General features: G+C 43.6%; 1 long non-coding RNA gene across 9 annotated transcripts; it reads left to right on the top strand.

The window, feature by feature from the left end:
• The first annotated feature begins 1,091 nt into the window (after positions 1 to 1,091).
• Positions 1,092 to 20,525, top strand: LOC102013113. 9 transcript variants are annotated; one of them, XR_001234683.1, is made up of 9 exons: positions 1,092 to 1,240; positions 6,616 to 6,699; positions 8,258 to 8,388; positions 13,707 to 13,878; positions 15,867 to 16,193; positions 17,856 to 17,944; positions 18,305 to 18,488; positions 19,549 to 19,703; positions 19,822 to 20,525. It is a non-coding gene; the product is annotated as an uncharacterized LOC102013113 (long non-coding RNA). The 9 variants fall into 9 exon arrangements; XR_001234684.1 differs by lacking the exon at positions 15,867 to 16,193; XR_001234685.1 differs by lacking the exons at positions 13,707 to 13,878; positions 15,867 to 16,193.
• The last annotated feature ends 1,244 nt before the right edge of the window (positions 20,526 to 21,769 follow it).

Below are 21,769 nucleotides of genomic sequence, written 5' to 3'. Positions count from 1 at the left end.
TAAAGTATTGATTTAAGGCAGATTGCAAAGTTGAAATATTAATATTTGTTTCAATCTAATTCCTAGTACATAGGACAGCTAGTATACTGCAAAGAAAATCCAAATTCTGAGAGCAAATGTGCATGTAATAGTTTCTATAACTTTATATGCCAATCACTTCTTAGGTGAGGTGGCTTGTTTTAGGAAACAATTTCTTGGTTTCACACTATTTGACATATTAAGACAAAGTAAGGGGCTGGGGATTTAGCTCAGTGGCACAGCAGTTGCCTGGCAAGTGCAAGGTCGTGAGTTCGATTCCTGGTACCAGAAAAAAAAAAAAAGACAAAGTAAGATTTTAATGTATAGCATAATATATTAGATAGATTGAATCATTTGTAGGAAAATGGCTGGATCTTGAGACCATAATGTTAAGTAAAATAAATCAAACACACAAATTTAAATATTGCATGGTTTCCCTTCTATGAGAAACTCAAAGTATAAATAAATTAAAGAGCAAAATGAAAGATAGAAACAAAATGGGAAGGTAGATTTTTTGCAAAAGGGCGGGGGACCAAGAGGTAGAGGGAGGAGAAGGGGATGAAGAAAAGTTCAGATGTGTTATGTGCATGTACCGACTCCCGCAAGGAATGTAATCATTGTTACTGCAACATGCAGTAATAAAAAGTGCACTGTTTTCAATGGTACTGAGGAAGAGGAATCTACATTTTAAGGGAGCAATTTATTGTATAAGAATGCGTACTTTCAGTCTAACACACCTATATTTTAACTCATGGGAGAGTTAGCTGTGTGATTTCTGCCCATTAGTTAAATGACTCCAAACCTCAATTTCATCATCTGTTAAAAGTGAAACAATGATACCACCTCATTTGTGTTTTGTGAGAATGAAATGATCTGTAAATGTTGCATACTTTAAAGTATTGCTATTTCACAGAATGTTGGAAATTGAGTTCTAGTCATTGATACTCACTGTGATAAGTATACTGAAGAAAAATACTTCCACTAATGTTCAACTTTTCACTTAAATTAAATATTAAAAATATTCCCCTTAGTTCTACTTTTGACCTTGTCTACTTTGAATTTCTCTTAGATAAAAAGACTTAATAAAGACGAAAGAACAATGAATACCCAAGGACAAGCTCCCGAGGTCTTGGACATGTCTCTCAACCTCTTCATCTAATTCAAAGATTTATTGTGCCATTTTCATGAAATATCGTGTAAAAGGTGCTTTGTAAAATAACAGGTACCGGATAACTATGAAGACATGTTAAGATATATTTTGCTTTGTTATATCAGGAACTTGTGTCTCTAATGTGCTCAAGTTTAATAATTAATAACAATTTTTAAAAAAAAGTATTGTGCTTCTCTTACGTATTTGCACTTTGCTAGCCATTGGATTTGTAACAGTGAACAGAACACACATGGTCCCTGCCTCCAAGGGGACAATTATTTAGAGGAGAGACGAATGGTAAACATAACCAAACTGTGATTACAACTATTGTAAGTGCAATGAAGGAACTGTACAGAGTTATCTGAGCGCATAGGTTGTGGAGATAATTCTATTTATTTATTTATTTTAAAATTCTTACAGGTCTTTCATATTTCTGTGTATCTAGCAATGTGGTTGCTTCCCCTTTGCTACAGCGTACCTCTTAAAAGGAAGCTTGTATAGAAAATACCCTTAGAAGATCATGTCTCCCTTCAGAACAAGGCACACGTTCATGCTTATAGATATTTGACTTAATAGTTGAGTTATACTTTAGGGTGACCTGACTGGGCCACTTTCTGATTCTCATCTCAGTTTGCTAGGACTCCCCATAGCAGACCTGGCCTTGGTCCGTAAATAGAGGGGCCTAGCCAGTAGTATTTTAGAAGCTAAGCGGAGGAAGAGAGCTGGTTGTCCCCACAGTCAGTATCCAGAAATTCCTTTCTCTCCTGTCTGAGAATAACACTTCCGCTTTCATCTACGCTTGGTGACTGACCATCAGTCCCCAGTCACCCCGCTGAACTCTCTTCCGAGAAGGAACGTTCAGACTTCTGACAGCGGGGGGCAGGGGCTGTCTGTGCGGCACGCAGTGGGGAGAGGATCTAAGGCTGTTGGCTCCCACACGGCCTTCATCTTGTGCCCCTGTTCTGGGGCTCTATTTTACCTCCATGTCCAGAGGATCCTGATGCTGCCGTCACGGCCCTGGAGGAGTCTGTGGTTTGGTGGATCGCTGTGAGTTCAAAGCCAGCCTGGGCTATGTATGAGTCAAGGCCAGCCTGAATTACAGATCAAGAATTACAGAATTACAGATCAAATCGGCTGGGTTTGGCTTTCACCACCTCTGATGTAGGATTTGACTTTTGGAGCTCCCCACATCAGCTACCATCCCCCATTGTCTTTCTTGCCCCAACACTTATTTTAAAATTAGTGCATGTTTGCATTAGATTCTGCTGGAGTATTTAATGCATATATCTTTTGTATCTTAATCATTTTTATTTTATTTTTTTTATTTTTATTTTCTTCTTTTGTCTTTTTTTTTTTTTTTTAAGACAGGGTCTTGCTATGTAGTTCAGGCTGGCCTTGAGCTCACTTTGTAGCCCAGGCTGGCCTCAAACTCTGAACAGTTTTCCTGCCTCAGCCTCTTGAGTGCTGTATAGGCTTGCACCACCACGCCTGTCTTATTTTTATTTTTATTTTTTCTTGAGGGAGGGTATTGATCTGTAATTCAGGCTGGCCTTGACTCATACATAGCCCAGGCCGGCTTTGAACTCACAGCGGTCCACCTGCCTCAGCCTCCTAAGTTGGGATTATAAGCGTGCACCACCACGCCCGGCATGCATCTTAATCATTTTTATGCTCATGGGCCATTTCTCTCTCTGTCCTTCCCCGGATCACCTTCCCACCTCCACAGAGTCTACCTTCATGTTTTACAATCTGGTTCTTATTTTGTTCTACAAATCATTTATATTTTGGGTCTCATGTATTAAAGAGACCATGCAATATTTCACCTTTTGTAACTGATTTACTTCACTTAGAATTATGATCTCAAGATCCAACTATTTTCCTACAAATGACTGATATGTATCCTTCTTTATGGCACAATAGAACTCCATCATGTACAATCCACGTTTTCCTTATCTCTTCATCTGATGATGAGCATATAAGTTACTTCCGTGATTTAGCTATTGTGAGTTGTACTGCCGTAAACGTGGGTATGCCTGTATTGCTGTGGTAGGATGACTTTAGCTATTTTGGGAAGATACCCAGGAGAGGCATAGCTGGGTTAAATGCAATTGCTAATTCTAGTTGTTTTTTTGTTGGTTTTTTTTTTTGAGAAATCTCCATACTGATTTCCATAGTGGTTTTACTAGTTTACACTCCCACCCATGATACATTAGCATTCCTTTACCCCATGACCTGCCCCCATTTGATGTTTTTCAAGTTCTTGAAAATGGGCTTCTTGCGGGAGTAAGGGAGAATCCCAGGGTTGTTTTGATTTACTTAAATGAGCCCCCAATTTTTTGATATCCATCTCTTTTCTTTTTTTTCCCCATTTTTAATTGATTTCTAAAAAATCTTTCAAGTGGGTTTTCCGGGGAGCACAGTCAGACATGTGCGTTCGGCACCTTTCCCTGAAACTTCCAATCCACTATGTGTCCTGGAGCTGGAAGGACCGTCCTGTTTTGTTTTCATAGGTGTGACTATTTTACCACTGTGAGTCTATTCAGAAGGTTTTTATTTTAGTTTTCTAAAATGCTGTGCTTTTCTAGATACAGATTTAACAGCGTCCCTCTTCCCAGCATACTTTAATTTTAGCAGTTTCATTCCTACAGCTTTTGGATAGACACAATTCCTAAGCATGATTTCTAAGGCTATACGGGGCCCAGATTGATGGTGAAATACTTGTGTTTGTAGCACAGAACTGTTTCATTTCCAATTCGGGTTAAATGTGAACGCCTCTTGGCCAGGATCATGCCTTCCATTCTGCCATCGCTTCTACCTCTGCCTGTCGCCCCGTCGCGGCCGTTTCACACGTTTGCTCAGCTCCCCGCGTTCCTTCTCATTTACATCTGCCCTTATGTCCTCACAGGTCCACGCCTCTCCTACCACCCTTTCCTCGTTCTTTCAGTCCTGCCACCTAGCCTGCGTTTGCTTCTTTGTAAGCCCGATGATCAATGGATGATAGGCCAGATTAAAGTATGTCAGATTTTCTTTCAGCAAGGAGACAGTCTCGTTACTTGAGTTTGTGCAAGTACAAATAAAACACTTGTCTAAACTAAGACAACAAACTTTAAAAAGACACCTGCAGTATAGTGGAATGACTTAACTGGTTCTTAAACATTTGGCCATGGTACCAACGTCTGTCTGGCATCTGGTAAAAGCTCTCCTGCTACATCATAGCACAGAAGAAGAAGTCACATGATGTTATGCTCTAGATCCAAATGTCTCCCCAAAGTCTCATGTGTTTAGAGGTGGGGCCTGGTTGGAAGACGCAGGTCACTGGTGTGTGACCTGGAAGGGTGTATTCTTGCCCCTGGCTCCTCTCTCTCTCTATCTCCCTCCCTCTCTCCCTCTCTCCCTCTCTCTCTCTCTCTCTCTCTCCTGGCTGCCATGAACTGAGCAAATTTTCCTCCCTACGCCTTTTTGCTGTGCCATTTCTGCCTTGGAGGCAGCCAGCCATGGGCTAAAACCCAAAACCGTGAGCCACATTAAACCTTTCCTTCTTTAAGTTGTGGATTTCAGGTATTTTGTCCCAGCAGTGGGAAATCTGACTAATACAGAAACTGGTACGAGTAGTTGGGTTGTTGGTGCGCCGGTGCCTCACCACGTGGTCCAGAAGCATTTGAAACTTGCTTGTGGGAGGGAGTTTGGAAAAGTGGCCCACCGAAGCTCTGGAATGCTGTAAGCAGAGCTTGATGGATGGTTCTGAGCGGGGCTGAGAGGACTAGAACGGTACAGGAATTCACACAGTAAAGGCCAGACTCCTGAGGTTGCAGATGGGAGTAAGGACTCTTGGAAACTGGACTACAGGCCATGGATGTTTCATTATGGAAAAAAAAAACCAAAAAAACAAAAAAAAAAAAACAAACCTTGCCTATGTTTTGCTCACGTACAAAGACTTTGAAGGGGGCTCAATTTAAAGGTAGTTGGCTAAATAATCTGGTGGAAGAGATCTCCAGGCAGCCCAATGTTTAGGCTTGAGGCATCAGTACTGGTGGCTGCATTTAGCCAGATCCACAGTGAGAATAAGTAACAAAAAATAGACGTGAAAAACTTGTAGTTTTATCAGAGAGGAAGCATCTGTAAGCATCTGCAAACTTGGGGATGAGGAGAGCTGGGCCACTGAAAAGATCAGCATTAAAAAGAAGGCAACTATTCTGGATCAGGACAATAGAAAAGGTGGTGCAAAGACATTTCAGACACTGGCCGGACCTTGTCCTTCACAGGCTCAACACTGTAAAAGGATAAACTCCTTTGAAAGACTTCCCTTTGGGAGGAGAGCCCCTGCTCTTTCAGGGCTGCCTAGGGAAGTATTTCCCCAGGTTCGGTCATTCAGGCCTTAGAGGTCATTGCCGCTGTGGTCTCAGAGGTCACTGAGGCTACGGCTCCAGCTAGTAGCAGACCTTGGCATCATCCATGTGGTGCTGGCTTTTAGGAATGCAAAATGCAGGAGCTATGAAGTTGTGGAGGCCTCCACCCAGATTTCCGAAGAAGGCTTAGGAGGCCGAACACTGTGGCTCAGAAAGGGCAATATGCAAAACTGTGAGAGGAAAGCCAAAGGTGCAGGAAGTTGGAGATGCCAGGAATGTGGAATGTCTGCTGAAGAATTTGCAGGCCCATGAGAGTCTACTCAGTGGGGAGGCCATGCGGGCCGCACAAAACGAGGTCACAGGGTTGGGCCACCTGAGCCCTTTGGAGCTCACCCTGGGCACAGCTCGCTCTGGGAGCAGGACACGGAGCTACAGGACTTAACGTTTTCCCTCACAGTTTTCAGCCTAACTTTGGTTTGTTTTTTTTTACTCTGGAATGGGAATATTTAACTTGTGCCATTGTACATGGTGTGATAAAAAAATACAATGTGTGTTCAAGTTTTTTAAAATGTGAAAATGCATTGCCACTAGTCCACGTCAAAACACTCTCCTTCATTTCAAGTACATTTATCCCGTTGCTCTTGCCATTTTCTGAGCAGTTCTGGAAGTCTTCTCTTGATTGTTTAGTTGCTGCCTTGTTTTCCTAAATCAGTTAAAAACACTTACCTTCCCTGGTACATTTTGGGGAAGAAGCAGAAGTCTCATGGCGTCAGACCCAGTGACTAAGGTAGATCAGGGCACGCTGTAATGCTTCTGTGAGCCTGTCTTTCTGTCTGAGGGAACTCAGCTGTAATATTCATCATACTTTCTTTTATTATACTCCACAAAGATGCTTATGAAAGAACACTTCCAGAACTCTTTCAAAAAGTGGCAAGAATGATAGGATAAGTGTTTGAAGATAGGGGGATTATTTTGAGGGGAATAAATGGAAATGTGTCTTTTACTGTAGTAATTATTTAAAAAAAAATTAAAACATTCACTGTATATTTTGATCACGTCCTGTATATTAGAAGTATTTCACTGTCTTTTAAATTTATGCAGGGGCTCACAGCTAAGAATTTGCCTTGAATCTCAGAGAAGACTTTGGATTAGGACTTCTCAGCAGTGCTGGACGGATAAGAGCTGGTGAGTCTTAGAAGTGGCGCCAGGAGTGGAAAGTTGTGGTGCAGATATAAAATGTGGTCCCAAGTCTCATGTGCTTGGTGGTGGGCGTGGCTGGAAGAGGTGGGCACTGGCGCGTAACCTGGAAGGTGTGTACATGTCCCCAGCTCCTCTCCTCTGTTCCCTGGACGCCATGAAGTGTGCACTTTTCCTCACCATACCCCCGTTCCACTGCGCCATTTCTGCCTTGGCTCTAGTCAACCATGGACTGAAGCCCCCAACCATGACCCAGTCAGACTGTTTCTCCTTTGAAGTCTGGGCATCAGACATATTTTTCTAGTGATGGGAAAGCTGACACACGCGGTAAGGCAGAGATTGCATTTCTTAATAACAGAGCTGGCTCTGTAATAACCCATTAACTTAAATTCATTAACCTATGAATGGACTCACTCATTTATGGGGATAGAACCCTCATGACTCAGTCACCTCTTAAAGGCCTCGCCTTGCAGCCCTGCCACATGACAATCAAAACTTCAACATGTTTTAGAGAACGTAGATCATATTCAAACCACAGCACTTCTAAGCATCAGTGACGTGAGTTTTGTGTCCTACCAATATTTGGAATGTTAAGCAGTCGTATTCTAACAAGGAAAACTCATAGAAGGACTTTGCTGGTAACTATAATCTGGTGAGAAAGAGGACACTTACGATACAAGCAGCTAAAACAGAAAGTAGGCTTCCTTACTTTATATTTGTTTAACACCTAAAGAGATCATTTCTCTTTAAATACGTAAATATTAGAAATTAGGAGGAGTAAGAAAAGGGCTTTGGGTTGTTTTCCCGTTTGATAAACATTCACCATGAGAAAAGCTGAGTTTAATGTATGCACTAGTGTGAACTTCTAGTTATGAAGAATAGAGACAAACTTGACCTGGAGCATTTTGTTTCTGAGATAGTTATTTCGTGGCAGCTGGGAAATTAAGGAATGCAGGGCTCTTGGGTCATGAAGTATCAAGAACAGGCACTGCTTAGGTTCTAGTAGAAGGCTAGGAACCCAAGTGAGGGTACGTGAGCTTCTTGGAGACCAGACTGGCTTCAGGGCTCACTGGATCCTTCCAGACCCGTCCGAGGAAGCTCTTCCTCCAGGCTGTGTGTTCCCCTCATCACTCTCTACTCTGCACCCAGCCACTCCTGCGGATCAACGTTTTTCTGCTTCTTCTGTTATCACTTCTAAAGTTATAAATCAATAATTTAACCTTACTTTTATTTTTCAATTGTCCGACAAAGCAAAAAATTAGTAAAAAATTCCTAAAAAGGATACAGAGGGGAGGTGGTTAGAAGCAAGGAAGTGACACTCAGCTGGCCTCCTCTTATGAATCCCGTGAAAGGGTTCAATTACTCGAGCATTTTGCTCCCTTTAGATGCACGCTGGCTTTCTTCTTTCTATGCCTCCAGTTTCTGGGGACAGATTGGTAGAGTTAGTATTCTTGATCTCTGCTGGGCAAAGATCTCAGTCTATAGAGCCTCTAAGTTCACTTTTAGATGCCTTCATCAGGACAAATATGATGCATTTTTTCAACAGACTTACCAGTAAATGACACCAATGATAAAGTGACATTCTCAAAATGTGTTGCTGTTGAAAATGTCTTCATACTTGAAAAAGTTGAAAACCACCATCCTATGCCATATTGTGTCACTGATGGTTGGAAATCTGTAAGTATCTCTGGTGCTTTTGAAGGCTAGCATCTTCTATGGAGATGATTAGATTCTGCGCTTCTTCAAATCAGCTTTGTTCTATTTATTAGAACCTAACTGAAAATATATAAATGTTTCCTTTCATTGATATGCGATAGTGATTTTCATCTTGAGTAACAATTATGTAGTCCCTTTTTAAAACACAGAAGGATATTTTTTAAAAGCAAACTATATTTTACAGCACTTTTAGGTTCACAGGAAAATTGATTGCCAGGTACAGAAATTTCCTTTGTGTCTTCTGCTCCCACACATAAATAATCTACCCCATTATCATAACTCCACCAGAGGGTTACAGTTGTTAAAATTGTTAAGCATATTCTGATGCATCATTATCACCTAGTGTCCATAGTTCACATTAGGGTTCACTTTTGGCATTGTATTTTCTATGGCTTTGGACAAATGCATAATGACATGTATCTATCATTATAGTAAAATAAAAAATAGTTTTATTATCCCCAAATCCTTTACCTATTTATCTCTTCCTTCCTTCAACTCTTGGCCACTGATCCACAGTTTCTAGAAATGACGTATAGCTGAAATCATATAGCATGTAGCCCTTTCAGGTTGGCTTCTTTACCTTAGTAAAATGTGCCTAAGTTTCTTCTGTGTCTTTTCATGGCTTGATACCTTAAGTACTGAATAATACTCTGTTGTCTAGATGTACCACAGTGTATTTATCTATTTGTGATAGTTTAGTCACTTCCCAGTTTTGGCAATTATGAATAAAACTGCTGCAGGCATCAACATCAGGTCTTGGTGTGGACATACATTTTGGACTCCTTTGGGTAAATTCTGTACCAGGGTCTATAAATGTTGGATCATATGGTAAGAATATGTTTAGTTTCGTAAGAAGTTGGCCAACTGTCATCCAAAGGGGCTGTGACATTTGCAGTCCCATCAACAAGGAATGAGAGGTAAGGAAGGGAGTTCCTGTTGCTCTACACCCCTACCAGCATTTCATGTTGTCACTGTTCTAGACTTTGGTTATTCTAACAGATATGCAATAGAATCTCACTGTTGTTTTAATTTGCATTTCCCTGGTGATATATGATAGGAACATCTTTTCATATGCTTATTTGCCATCTGTTTATTCTCTTTGGTGATGTGCTTTTGAAGGTCTTTTACTCATTTTTAAATTGTGTTGTTTATGTTCTTATTGTTGAGTTTAAGGGCTATTTTTCCAAATATAAATCTAGCAATTCTTTTGTTTCCTGGTATAATTCTGCTAATATAATTCACAGGATGATGAGCTTCCTGATCAAATCCAGTGTAACCAATTGCAAGGCAAATTTCAGTTGAGTTTAGTTTTCTCTTCCCCATCACCATTTCTTTCCTAGTGGTTAAGAGAATTTTGGGTTTCAGTTTTGCTTCTCTTGTAGAAGTGATAACGAGGGTGAAAAGAGAAGGAGAAAAAAAGTGCTTGCCATCTGATATAACTTAAGATGTGTAACTTCTGCACTGTTCCAATCTTTTGTGTATGCAAAATACTAAATTTATTTTTGCTAATTTTAGTAAAAAATAAGAAAGACAATGTATTAAAAAGGTAAGAAACCCACAGTGCTGCTACATTAAACACTGCGAATCAAGGCATACTGAGGTGTTGTATCTTGCAAATGGGTACAGAATCTGCGGACCCAAACAGTGCTGAGCCTGAAATGATTCAGGAAGTTTATCATAACTCAAATTTCTGTGCAAATCAAGCAAGCAGCTGTGGCAGGTCCAATAAGGGAGCAAGAAGTTGTTGTTTTCAAGTCACCAAGAGGCTCCATCTCATGACATTTATTCTGTACTTTGCTGTGCTAATTAAGCACATATGCAAGGTAAACAGGGAGTGTTGAGGAAGCCAAGAATCTCTGTAATCAGGATTTACAAACGTATTTTTAAATTGCAAGTGCAGAATTGTTTTCACGGGTGTCCCAGGTGTCTGGGAGATGTGAAGGGCCTTCTGAGGTTTTCTTCGGCTGGGCTGGAGGTGGAGGGAGCCTGTGTGGGACTCTGGGGAAGTAGAGGGGAACGAAGAGCGAGCAGAAAGAGGAAGACGGTGTTCTCCACTCTGTGGCTCGCAGGAAAGGGAAGCTGCGTTTACCAGCCCGAGTGAGCGAAACTGCGGGGATATATATCCTGCGGTTAGAGCGAGCCTTGCGCCAGGGCCGGCAGAAGTGCTAGCAGCCCCAGAGATCTTTAACCCTAGCTTGACACACATCTTACAAACTTGGAAATCCATGTCCAAAGCAGGAGAGAGGTGCTGGGTCCAAATTAAGATGCAGAATGAAGGCTGGAAGCAAGACGATGACTGAAACCAATTGTTGCTGAAGTGTCTGAGAGAGCGATTCCTGGCTGTATTTTCCAGTTTATCTTTAAAAGGGTTTGCTTTGGCGCTGGGGATGTAACTCATGTGGTGAAACATGTTCAGCATTTATGAGGCCTTAGGTTTGCTCTAAAAATGCTGGAGAGGACATAAATAAGGAAATAAGGATAGCTAGGGGAAACAACTGAGGGCGGAAGGGCTGTCTGGGGAATGATATGTAAGCTGGGGAGTGATGAGCAAAATAAATCAGCCAAGGGATGGAGAAGAGGAAGGAAGAGCAGAGGGAAATGCGTCAGGTTCTGGATGGCACCGCAGTAACGGCAAGTCCACTAGGCCACTTTCCCACAGAGCTGCCTGCGGGACGATGGACAGCTATGGAGGAGCGTTATGCACCGGGAAGTGAGCAGACTTCCGTCTACATGGAACAAAACACACAAGAGACTCGTGGTCCACGTGAATATTCAGTGATACTTTCTTACGCCCCTTTTTACTTAATTTCTACCAAACACTTTTTTTGTTATTTGTTTTTTTTTTTTTGAGACAGCGTCTCACTGTAGTTTAGGTTGGCCTTGAAGTTGCAGCAATCATCCTGCCTCTGCTTCCCGTGTGCTTCCCATGTGCTGGGATTACAGGCATGTACCACCGTGCCTGGCTCCAAACACATTTCTGACAACTTTCTTCCAAATACTCCTTCCCACTTTGTTCTTTCTTATAAAAAGCCTTAGAAATTATCTAGACCAGCTATTTCCAGACCTGATAATTCAGAATTGAGTATGCATGCCTGTGTGCATGTGTGCTTGCATGGGTGTTTGGTTGCTGGTCAAACACAGAATCTTCAGGTTTGGGATGGGTTGCAGGCACCCACCTAGCTTTTGAAGCACTCCAGACATTCTAATGCTGTAGGCTTAGCACCCTCATCTTGACCAAAACTTCTCAAATTATTCAGCAAAACATTTGTTTCAGGAGACCTCAGTGCTCCAAAAATAAACGATTCTTTAGCCAAAGAAGCTTGAGAGACAGGTTCAGCTTATTCTCATAACATTTCATAAACCACTCTAGGATGGTGGAGATTCTGCATTTTTTTTTTTTTTTTTTTTTTTTGGTTTTTCTCCAGTACCGGGAACCAAACTCACGACCTTGCGCTTGCCAGGCAGGCGCTTTTGCCGCTGAGCTAAATCCCCAGCCCCTGCATTTTTTTTCTAATATCTAAACAAATAGAATTACTTGTGAAAGGGAAATTCTTTTTTAAACTTCGCTCAGGATAGCTTTCCTAAACAGTGTGTGGGGTGCGGGGAAGGAGGCATCTGCACTGAAGAAGCAGCCTCAGAGAAGACATTTAGTTTGAGTCGCGGGTGAAGCCGTCACCAACCCCACAGCTGGCCCTGAACGTCCCCCCAGTCCAGCTGCTCACTTGTCTTTCTTCAAGGTTCTAGCTGAAACCTCCACGCTGTCTCTCAAATTTTCACTTAGGAATAAATTGAGCCTGCCCCACGTTTCTAGCTGTTCATAAGAGAATCTACCCGGATGACCCAGGCTTGCTTTCCAGAACAGAAAACAAAATTCCTGTTATTTTCTCATTGTGGTCTCAGTTTTCTCCTCAGGTTCCTCATTTGTGTTAGTGGAGGCTATTGTCCTCGTGCAACAGCAAGCAGAAACACAAAAACGACAGCCAGGATTTGGAGGCAGATTTATTTACCTCGACGGGCTCTCATCGGGGCCATTCCCAGAATATCAGGCGCTGAGCTCTGCTCTCTGGGGCTTGTATGAGATAAGTAAGCAGGAAGTACAGAGGTAGAGTCGTTGATTGTCTCTGACTGGCTCTTACAATGTGCATCACAGTGACCGCCCGTTGCTAGGAGACGGAAGTACCAGGAACTGTGTTACCCGGGCACCTCACAGACCGGCTGGGGGTGCGGGTGTTTTCTGCCACACTAGTGATGTGAATTTCAAAGCCTTTTAGTGATCTTTGCTTTCTCATTGGAGAGGCAAGTTCTGTTGGCAACCATGGCGGAGTCCCTCAGAGTCATTTTTTCCTTCCTGTTTTTATTGTGAATGACTATTTTTTGTCTTCCTTACTTTATGCATGGGTTATTTCAGTTGTCTCCTGTTGGAATTGTCCCCTCACGGAGCTTCTCTTTCCCCCGGTTCACCTTGTTCCTCTGCCAAGCTGTAAGAACCTACACTCTCCCTAATGACCTATCGGATGACGAGGGGGGAACTTATAAGCTCCTCTCGTAACTAGTTCCATCTACTGAGTCAGTTTCTTCTTCACTTTTCGCCCAACTGCATTTGTGCAATTTCTCCCAGTCGTGTTATACTTGACGTGCTTTGTGATACAGTATTGTTAAGTTTCCTTACACTCTCCCTAAATCCTTCTCAAGTTCAAATGAAACCCATTTAGACCAGTTATTTTTAAATTTTAGTTCATATTAGAACCTCTGGAGCAATCTTAGGCAGGCTTAAAATACAGACTACACATCTCTCTCCCCAAGGGCTTGGGTTCATTACGCACCAATAATCTGCATTTCTAGCAAGTTCTCATGTCAAGATGCTGCTGATCAGGATGCCGGTCAGGAATCGTCCTTGGAGAATCACTGACCTAGATCAATAAGTCTCAGCCCTGAGTTTTTCTTTGGAGTCTCTGGGTACAGTAGACGCTGGGGCGCTCTGCTCAGACGGCCCTTCCAGGACGAAGAACACAGTTCCCCCAGCTGCTGATTGTGTTGGCTATTGGCGGCTCACAGCTGAATTCATCTCTGAGATGTCCTGTACATACCCTGCGTAACTGCCACGTGGAACAAGATTTAAAACCTCAAACATCTCTAGCTTTCTAGAAACTTTTGCTATTCCTATTTTTAGTCAAAACACTAAAAGGAGTTGTCTTAAAGTCATGGAGAAATCTTCCTGTTTTTGAATTTTTAACAATCTAATTATTCAGTGACGTTCAGGTTATATATATCTTTTATAGTCCCCTTGTAAGAGCTCTTTGCTGACACCTGAGAGTCTAAGGATTCCTGATGCCCAGGACCCACCCCAGGCCAGTTAAGCAAGGATTACGGGTGTGCGAAGAAAGCTGCTCAAATGAATCTAATGTGAAGCTAGCTGAGAACCAGATGGCTCAGACTTTGAAGCTGGAGATGGTGAGTTAGTGATCTTCCTTTATAATAGCCCAGGACCAATGACCTGACACTGTACTTGATAAATACTGATGGTATTTGATGAACTCGATTCGTTTTTTCTGGGGTCATCTCAAATGCTAGCTTCCCTATAAAATTCTTTCTCACTTTATTAATTCCAATGTAACTCTCTCACACTACGTTTTTGTGCTTATAATTTTTTTCAATTGTTCTAAATATTTATATCTTCTCTTCCCTCTCAACTTCCAAAGCTGGTAGGGTAGAACATGTATTTTTGGGAGCCCTTATTCTTTCTCCTATTTCTAGGGGTAGATTCAGTTCTAATATCAGAAAGGAACAGTGTACTTGTCTGTTTGAATTGCCGTAACGAAATACCAAAGGCTGAGCAGCTTATGAAAACAGAAATTTCTCACAGTTTCAGAGGCTAAGTCCAGGATCAAAGCACAGGCAGACTCAGATGCTTGGCAAGGGCTTCTGTGTTCATAGATGGAGAGTTCCTCGTGCCCATAGTGCCTGCAGGCTGTGTCCACACCTCAGTAAGCTAGAGGCAGCTAGCTGTCCGCATAAGAGCGTCCTATTAGTACCAGTCCTATTAGTAAGGGTTCTAATTTCACAATCTGATCGCTTCCTAAAGGCCCCATACCCTAAGTATCCCCACCTTTGGGGATAGGATCACAAAATATAAATTTGACAGGGAGATATAAATATTGAGACCGTATCACATACTTTGGAAAAGTATTTCTACCTCTTCTCTCCATCCCCCCATTCCCCACCCCCCTTGATCCCCTCTTTGAGAGGTAGCTGCCATGCTGAGAAGATGGAGCAGGGGCAGTAGACAGTGTGCTACTGGACAGTGGGATCTTTTGGGGTTTTTTTTTTTGTTGTTTTTTGTTTTTTTTCCAGTACCGGGAATCGAACTTACAACCTTGCGCTTGCCAGGCAGGCGCTGTGCCGCTGAGCTAAATCCCCAGCCCCCAGTAGGATCTTTTTGACCCAGAGATGGTGCAGATGGGAGTGGGACAGACACTGTAAGCATATACAGCAGTGCACAGACAAAGCCTGTTTGGGGCAAGGAGCTTCGCCCAAATTGGGCTTTGGCTGAAGGGAGAGAACAGTTGGTTGAGAGAGCGACCAGGCTGCTGATCACAGAACTATGACAGCAAAAGGTTTTTATTGATTTGCTGGAATGGGCTAAAGTCTGGTAATTTTCATTGGCCAAGGCATGGTTTCAAAAGATCTTCTTGTGACAGACTTGGATCCCTGGGTGGTCACTGTGAAGTTGTCCTAGAGGCTGTTGAATTTTCTTGTATCTGGTACCATCATCCCGTGCAAAACACCCCAGCCTTGTAGCTGGTGGTCTAACCAGTGGGCAACTTTGCTCAGGAATTAGTGAGTTACTCTTATAACTGGGGTCATCATCTTGCATAAACGTTCTGGTCTTCTGATGGGGTCCAAGGACTTTCAGCACTTGGGTTACTGAAAAAGCACAAGGGTGTGGGAAAGGAAACACACACCAGCCTCAGCAGGCAACAGGCCAAATCCACCTTGTCATGCTCTTGGACAAAACATTTCTTACCTGATTAACACGTCACTGAGCAGAGCTGAGTGGAATCTGATTCAAAGGTTAAGTCAGCAAAGAGGACAGACACAGTATGAGGACAGAAACACCAAGCCTCTTAACCCATTGTAGTCATCAATGAGATCTCTGAAGACCCAAGTGAAGAGTCAGTGTTCTCAGCAAAAGCAGCTTTCCCGTTCCTGGGGAGTCACTAGGCAACGCTACCAGAACCCACATGTCAGAGGTGCTATCTACAGCAAAGGTAGTAGGAAATTAATGATGTATTGTGTAGCTTTCGAGACCTCCAAAATTAGTGATTTTAGGTCAACAAAGAGAAACTGGGGCTAGAAGGCTTATTTAGGTCTTTTTCTTGGTAACAATTTCTCATTTTATGCAAACGTTTTGTTTTTCTCTGTGTGTTTTTTTAAAATAGGATCTCATAACAAGATTTTGAAATATGCCACGCCACAGGGCTTAGAAGTGAATTGCCCCTAGGAGCTTCTTTGTCATCTCAGCCTTCTGCCCCACCACTATCCCACCACGGTGATCCCCGTTTTGGTCTCACTCCACGCATGGTGGAAACCAGGGTTCTGCTTATCTTCTGTCTTCTCCTGCCTATTGCGCATATCAGTAGAGGATGCCCGGCACTCCCTGGGCCTCTAATTTCATGTAGTTCATCTATTAGCTAACCATACTTCTCTACCTGCAACTGGTTGGAAACGTTTTGTTCATGCAGATCCAGAACAGAGTCTAACCCCAGGTGAGTTATTTGATCTATTTGGACACCAGTTCAGGGTACCAAAGATGTTGTAACAATTACATAATATTAAAAAACAGAATGACAGTCTGGGTGTGGTGGTGTCTCCCTATATTCCCAGAACTCTGGGAGGCTGAGACAAGAGAAGCACAAGTTTGAGTCCCGTCTGAGCAAGTTAGTGACTCAGAGACAACTTGTCTCAAAATAAAAGAGGGGATGTGTAGCTCTGTGTAAAGTCCCTGGGTTCCATCTTCCCCAAAGGAATGACAAAATGAGTTGTTCATTGCTAACCATAGTAAGTGTGGTGGACTGACAACTGATGGTCAACTTATAACCCCCAGCTGAACTGAGTAAGCATGGTGCTGGGTGTGGGAGGCCCACCTGGGGACTGTTGCCAGCAGCATAAGAGGCAGAACTGGAGAAGAAGAAGTAGGCTGTGGGGAGCTGGTAGAAGCTGTTAGGAGCCTGTTAGTAGCTGAGAGAAGCTGTAAGGAGCTGTTGGTTTTCTTGGAGGAGCTCGTCATGCTGGCTTTCCTGATGAACTTGGCTGTTTTCAGCTTCCAAGGGAGCTCATGACCTTGTCATTGAAGATGGCTTCAGTTCACTTTGGGGGAACTCTGGTCCTCAATCTGAGCATCGCTTCCTGGCTCTGGAGGGAAAGATGGTACACTACTCAGTCTCCCGGAGAAGATTGTTGTGTTGGTTTTCCTGATGGGAACTCAGCTGTTCTGATCATTGGCAGAGCTCAGAACCTGTCTGTTGCTGAGGATGGCTGGGGTACTTTTCGGGGGAGCTCTGGTTCTTAATTTGAGCATTGCTTCCTGGCTCCAGTGCAGATCCCTCAGCCTGCTGGCACAGATCCTTCATCCTGCTGGCACAGACTTTCTAGATTCCACCACTGACCTTTGGGCCTTCCCAGCAGATCCATGAAACAGGTCTGCATGAGACGTTGTCATGAGCTCTGGGCCTCCAGTTGGATTCATGGGAGGCAATTGTTATGAGCTCTGGGTATTCAGTGGGACTCATGCAGGACATTGTTGTGGGATCCAGGCCCTCAGCTGGACTCTCTGGTCTTTAGTGTGTGGACAGATTTCCTGCACTCTCTTTGTATGTTATTCTTTCAGTGACTATTAAAAATAATCTTGTAAAATCTGTGTCCTGTATTATAGTGCTCAGCTTGCAATAAGCCCCAACCACAACAGTAAAGGAAGAAAAATTTCTCTTAGCAGACGGCTAATACACACAGGCTTTCTGAGGAAGCTGCAGCTTCCTTGTGCACATTTCTGAAACTGGGTAGAAGCTAGAGAGATGGCAGCTGTGATAGCTTCACCCGAATCCCCCCAGACAGGGAGGCTCAGTGCTGAAACGGGGAATGTTACAGTTGTGAGGCATTTAGGAGTTTCTTCACTGTAGGGGAATTTCAAACATTCTAAAGCAATGAAACCATCTCTTTAGGAAGAAAACTTAGTGTAACAAGAGTACAGTGGTACCTCAGTTCACAAAGTGAGTTTGTTTTATGATTTTGGGGGAAAACAACATGTGGGGAACATGGCCGTGGTTTGTCACCCAATGTGCAGCTTGCGAATGGACGCAAAATTCTGCCAACATTTTTGTTTGCAAACTCAATTGTATTACTGTACCAGCTTCTGTTTTCCTTTTACACAGGACGCGGGGAGAAAGGAGGTGTTTGGTCTCATACCCCGAGGAAGACGGTGTATTGGAAGCTGCTCCTCGGTGTCTCCTGATCGTCGGCAGTGAGTATGGCTCTACCATGTGCCCCGGTCGCTTCGCTGCTGGCCACTCCCTGGAGCTCTGTGCACGGCCTGGGTGGGATGCAGCCCCCTCACCCTGGGTTTCGATAAAGGAGGAGAACGCGATGCTGGTAGCTTTGACTCTACCCTGTTTTCCCGTCAGTCTCTCCAGCATCATTAGGCCAGACAGCCAGGTGTTCAGACTTGGAACACAGGTGGGAAAACAGAAGAATCTTTCCCCAGGTCTCACAGGGAAGCACTATGGAGGGAAACGCTTTCAGAAAAAGATCCCTCGCCCTCTCTCTGAGTCCTTGCTGGCTCCCCTGGCCTTCATATTTCCTCTTCCTCTCTCTTCCTCTTAAGGAAACTCAAGTTATCCCCAAGCATTACCTTGCTCCCGGGTCTGCCTTTCCTCTGCAGCTCTCGGCTCCTTCCTCCCGGCAGTGCACACGTGGGTGTGTGGAAGTCCCCAGAGATCTCACGGAAACAGGCCGTTCTGCAGCTCTGCAGTGGAGCGCGACAGTGTGCACGTCCACCGCCTTCCCAGGTGAGGCCGTCCCGTGGATCTGACACCGTGGACTGAGGAGAAAAGCTCTGACATGCTTAGTTTAGGAATTCATCAGGATAGACAGGGAAGCCTGCTGGTAGGATCAAGCTGACAACGTATTGTAGGGATTTGGCACAGAATAAAGCCCATGCTGGGCTTAGGGTCTGCCATCTATCCGGTCCACCTGATGACCTTTCCCTGCTGTGAGTTGCAGGCCTGAGCACTGTATTATGACATTAGAAAGCTCTAGGCACACTTGCCTCATGGACCCATTCCTCCCTGAGCAAATATTAAGAATTGTATTTTATGTTGGGTGTGGTGGCGTATAATCCCAGCTACTTGGGAAGCTGAGGTACGAAGGTTGCAAGTTCAAGACCAGCCTTGGCAACTTACTGAGATCCTCTCTCAAAATTAAAAGAGTTGTGGATGTATCTCAGTGGTAGAATGCCCCTGTTTCAATTCCCAGTACTGCAATATATAATCAGTTTTCTGATAGTATACTCTAATAATAGAATATATATATATATATATATATAGAGAGAGAGAGAGAGAGAAAGAGAGAGAGAGAGAGAGAGAGAGTCTTTTGATGTGTGTATTTTTTTATGATTTTAACAGAAAGGAAAGTTAAAACATTTTCATGGGCTCCTGAAAATATGTGCTCCAAGCACCTTGCTTAATGGAGAAATCAAGTGTGGTCAGTTGGGGCAAATTGACATATCTGCCTCAAGAAAAGTACTTCTCAGAGACAGTGGTGTGTAAATTCCCGAGAATGATAAAATACTTTATTTATGCCTTGAATTTGCAAAGCACGTCCCCTTTGTGGCACTACATTAACATTCAGCACAAGAATTCATTTAATTTGTTCATCGCCCTCCCTGTCTTCCTAAGTCATGATCATTTGGGTTCGTGAATGAAAGGAAAGTGTGTAATATTTGAAAACAGAACCCTTAATTACAAAGACAGGAGCCTGAGAGTCTTCTTCAGAAGAAGTTGATTACTGTTTGAGTTGAAGGCCAGTAGTCCCGCCCCATTTCCATCCACAGGTGTTTTATTCCTACAGGGGCCATAACGCATAAAACAGATGCAGGTGGAGCTGCTGCGGTTGGAATGGGGGCTGGGTCCTCCCGGGAGGAACAAACGCTGGCGCTCTACAGAACTCAGTTTGTGAGCTATCAGGTGAATCCACAGCCCCGCCACCACACCAAGAAATCAGAGGTGGGTGTGTCTTCCTTTATAAATCACGTTGGATGTATCTGCAGGTTAACTAGATACCTGACTGCCTTCCAGACAGAAGGATGACTCACACTGTCACTCCCCGTGATTTTGATCCTAGAACCATTCCTGATTTCCTAGAAACAAAGAGTCAAGGCCAGAATTGAACCATGGAGGCAAACAATATCCCAGTCCCCAGAAAGAAACACACAGTAACAGCACAAAGTTACCTAAAACAACCTGGGTCAAGCCTGCTTCTAAACGCCTGCTGCATGCTGCTTCTCTGCGCTATGAGGTGGCGCCTTCTGACGCGAGCCTAAGGCACAGAGAGCTTCAGTAACTTCTCCATGGTCTCTGCTTATTCAACGATGAAGCGAAAGGATCGGTCTAATCCAGTGGCGGTGAACCCACGGCAGGTGTCCCACAGAGGACTGTTGGCATCATGGAAAGTTCTGAAGGATTTGCCATCCCTGGGTTCGTCTGCCCCGTGATTGGGTTCGTAAGTCCTCTTTGATGAGGATAGCTCTAAAAGTTCCCATCCCGATGTTGATGCTTTCTACTTTAGAGAGTTCTTTTTTCTCTTTGCTTCTGCTGCTTTTCCAAGAAGTTGAGAAATCTGCGGCCCCTTCTCCTGTGGACTGACACTATTCACCTCGCAGAATCCATCTGCGGACAGCAACTGTAGGTCACAGTCCAAGTCGCTCCCCATTTTCATCCTTGTAGAGAGTGAACTGCGATGCGGAACTATCTTTAGTGCTCAGAGCAGAGCTCTTGGAGGCTGCTCGTGGTATCGGAGCTCGAGCCAAATAAAGGTTATTTCTGGTCCTCAGAGCCTCTGCCGTCTGTTGCCCTACAGTTTCTTCCACTTGGCTGTGCTTTCTGTGCCTGGATGCTGTGTCCTCATTTCAGCACTGACCTCCCCCAACTCCCCGTAAGTCAAGCGGCACCCACCGCTGAACTTGATGTTCCCCATCTTGGCGGTGGGACATTTGAGTGTTCAGACAGAAGATAGTCTCTTTCTTACATCAAGGTTGGCTTAGCTTGGAAAAGTCAAGTAAGCAAATTGATTCACCTATGCCTCTTTTTTCTTTATAATAGTTAATATTAATAAAATAGAAAAATAATTAAAGGACCCGCATCATTTAACTACTATAGAGAATGAATGGGATAATACATGTAAGCGCTTAGAACAGAACTTGGGTCAAGAATTAATAAATAGTAACTGTTACTACTAGAGAGGGTTGACAACAGGAGCGATAACAAAGTGAGACCCTTTATAATTTGAGCATATTTAAGATTAGAATTCTCAATAACTTTCACCACCCTATTGGACTCCACGCCATGGTATAACAAAAGAAACAATCTCCCAGGCTGAGGATAAAGTCCTCCTAAAGATACACTCTCCACAGCTGGGTGGGACAAAGTTAGCTGGCAGTGGCCCAGTTAACAGTAATTTCCTGGGAATTGTTAAAGTAACTCACCCCATGAAGCTGACTCCACTGTGTTTGTTGGTCTTAGTCTGGGTCATGTCTGATTCACTGGTTTCATCTCCACCAGAAAAACCCTGGTGTATCATTCTGTGGACAGACACTCCCACCCCTGTGCTGTTTTCTTTCTGACCAGTGCTTCTCTGGTATGTTTCTGACTTTATCCTGTCTTAACTTTGTTTTGTACTGCTCCTAAAAATTGTTTTCATAGCTAGGCTTTTCTGCCTGCACAATTTTTCTCTTAAACACTTTTATTAATTGTGAAAAATACCAGACATAAACTGGAATTGGGGTGGAATGAGGACTTTGTCCCAGGTGCTCGTAGTGTTGCCAGCTTTAGCTTGTAGTTGTCAGCCCCGCATGTGGATAGCTTCCAGCTGCAGACAGCTGGTGTGTCAAGGTCAGAAACCTTGTGGATGGCCTGCAGACAGACAACGGATCCACACAGGAGCATAAAGACCCTTGTCCCCCCCCACCAAGTCAGCACAACTCCGAAGGGACACCCTCGCTCCAAGATGGAGCAGATCAGTTTCACCCTCTACCCAACAATGATTCTTTCAACTCTCTCTTTCAGAGGTGTCA

Source organism: Chinchilla lanigera, unplaced genomic scaffold (assembly GCF_000276665.1).
Source record: "Chinchilla lanigera isolate Chin_1 unplaced genomic scaffold, ChiLan1.0 scaffold00031, whole genome shotgun sequence".
Taxonomy (NCBI): domain Eukaryota; kingdom Metazoa; phylum Chordata; class Mammalia; order Rodentia; family Chinchillidae; genus Chinchilla; species Chinchilla lanigera.
Note: the sequence above shows the minus strand (reverse complement) of the source record. Positions and strands in the feature narration are given on the sequence as shown.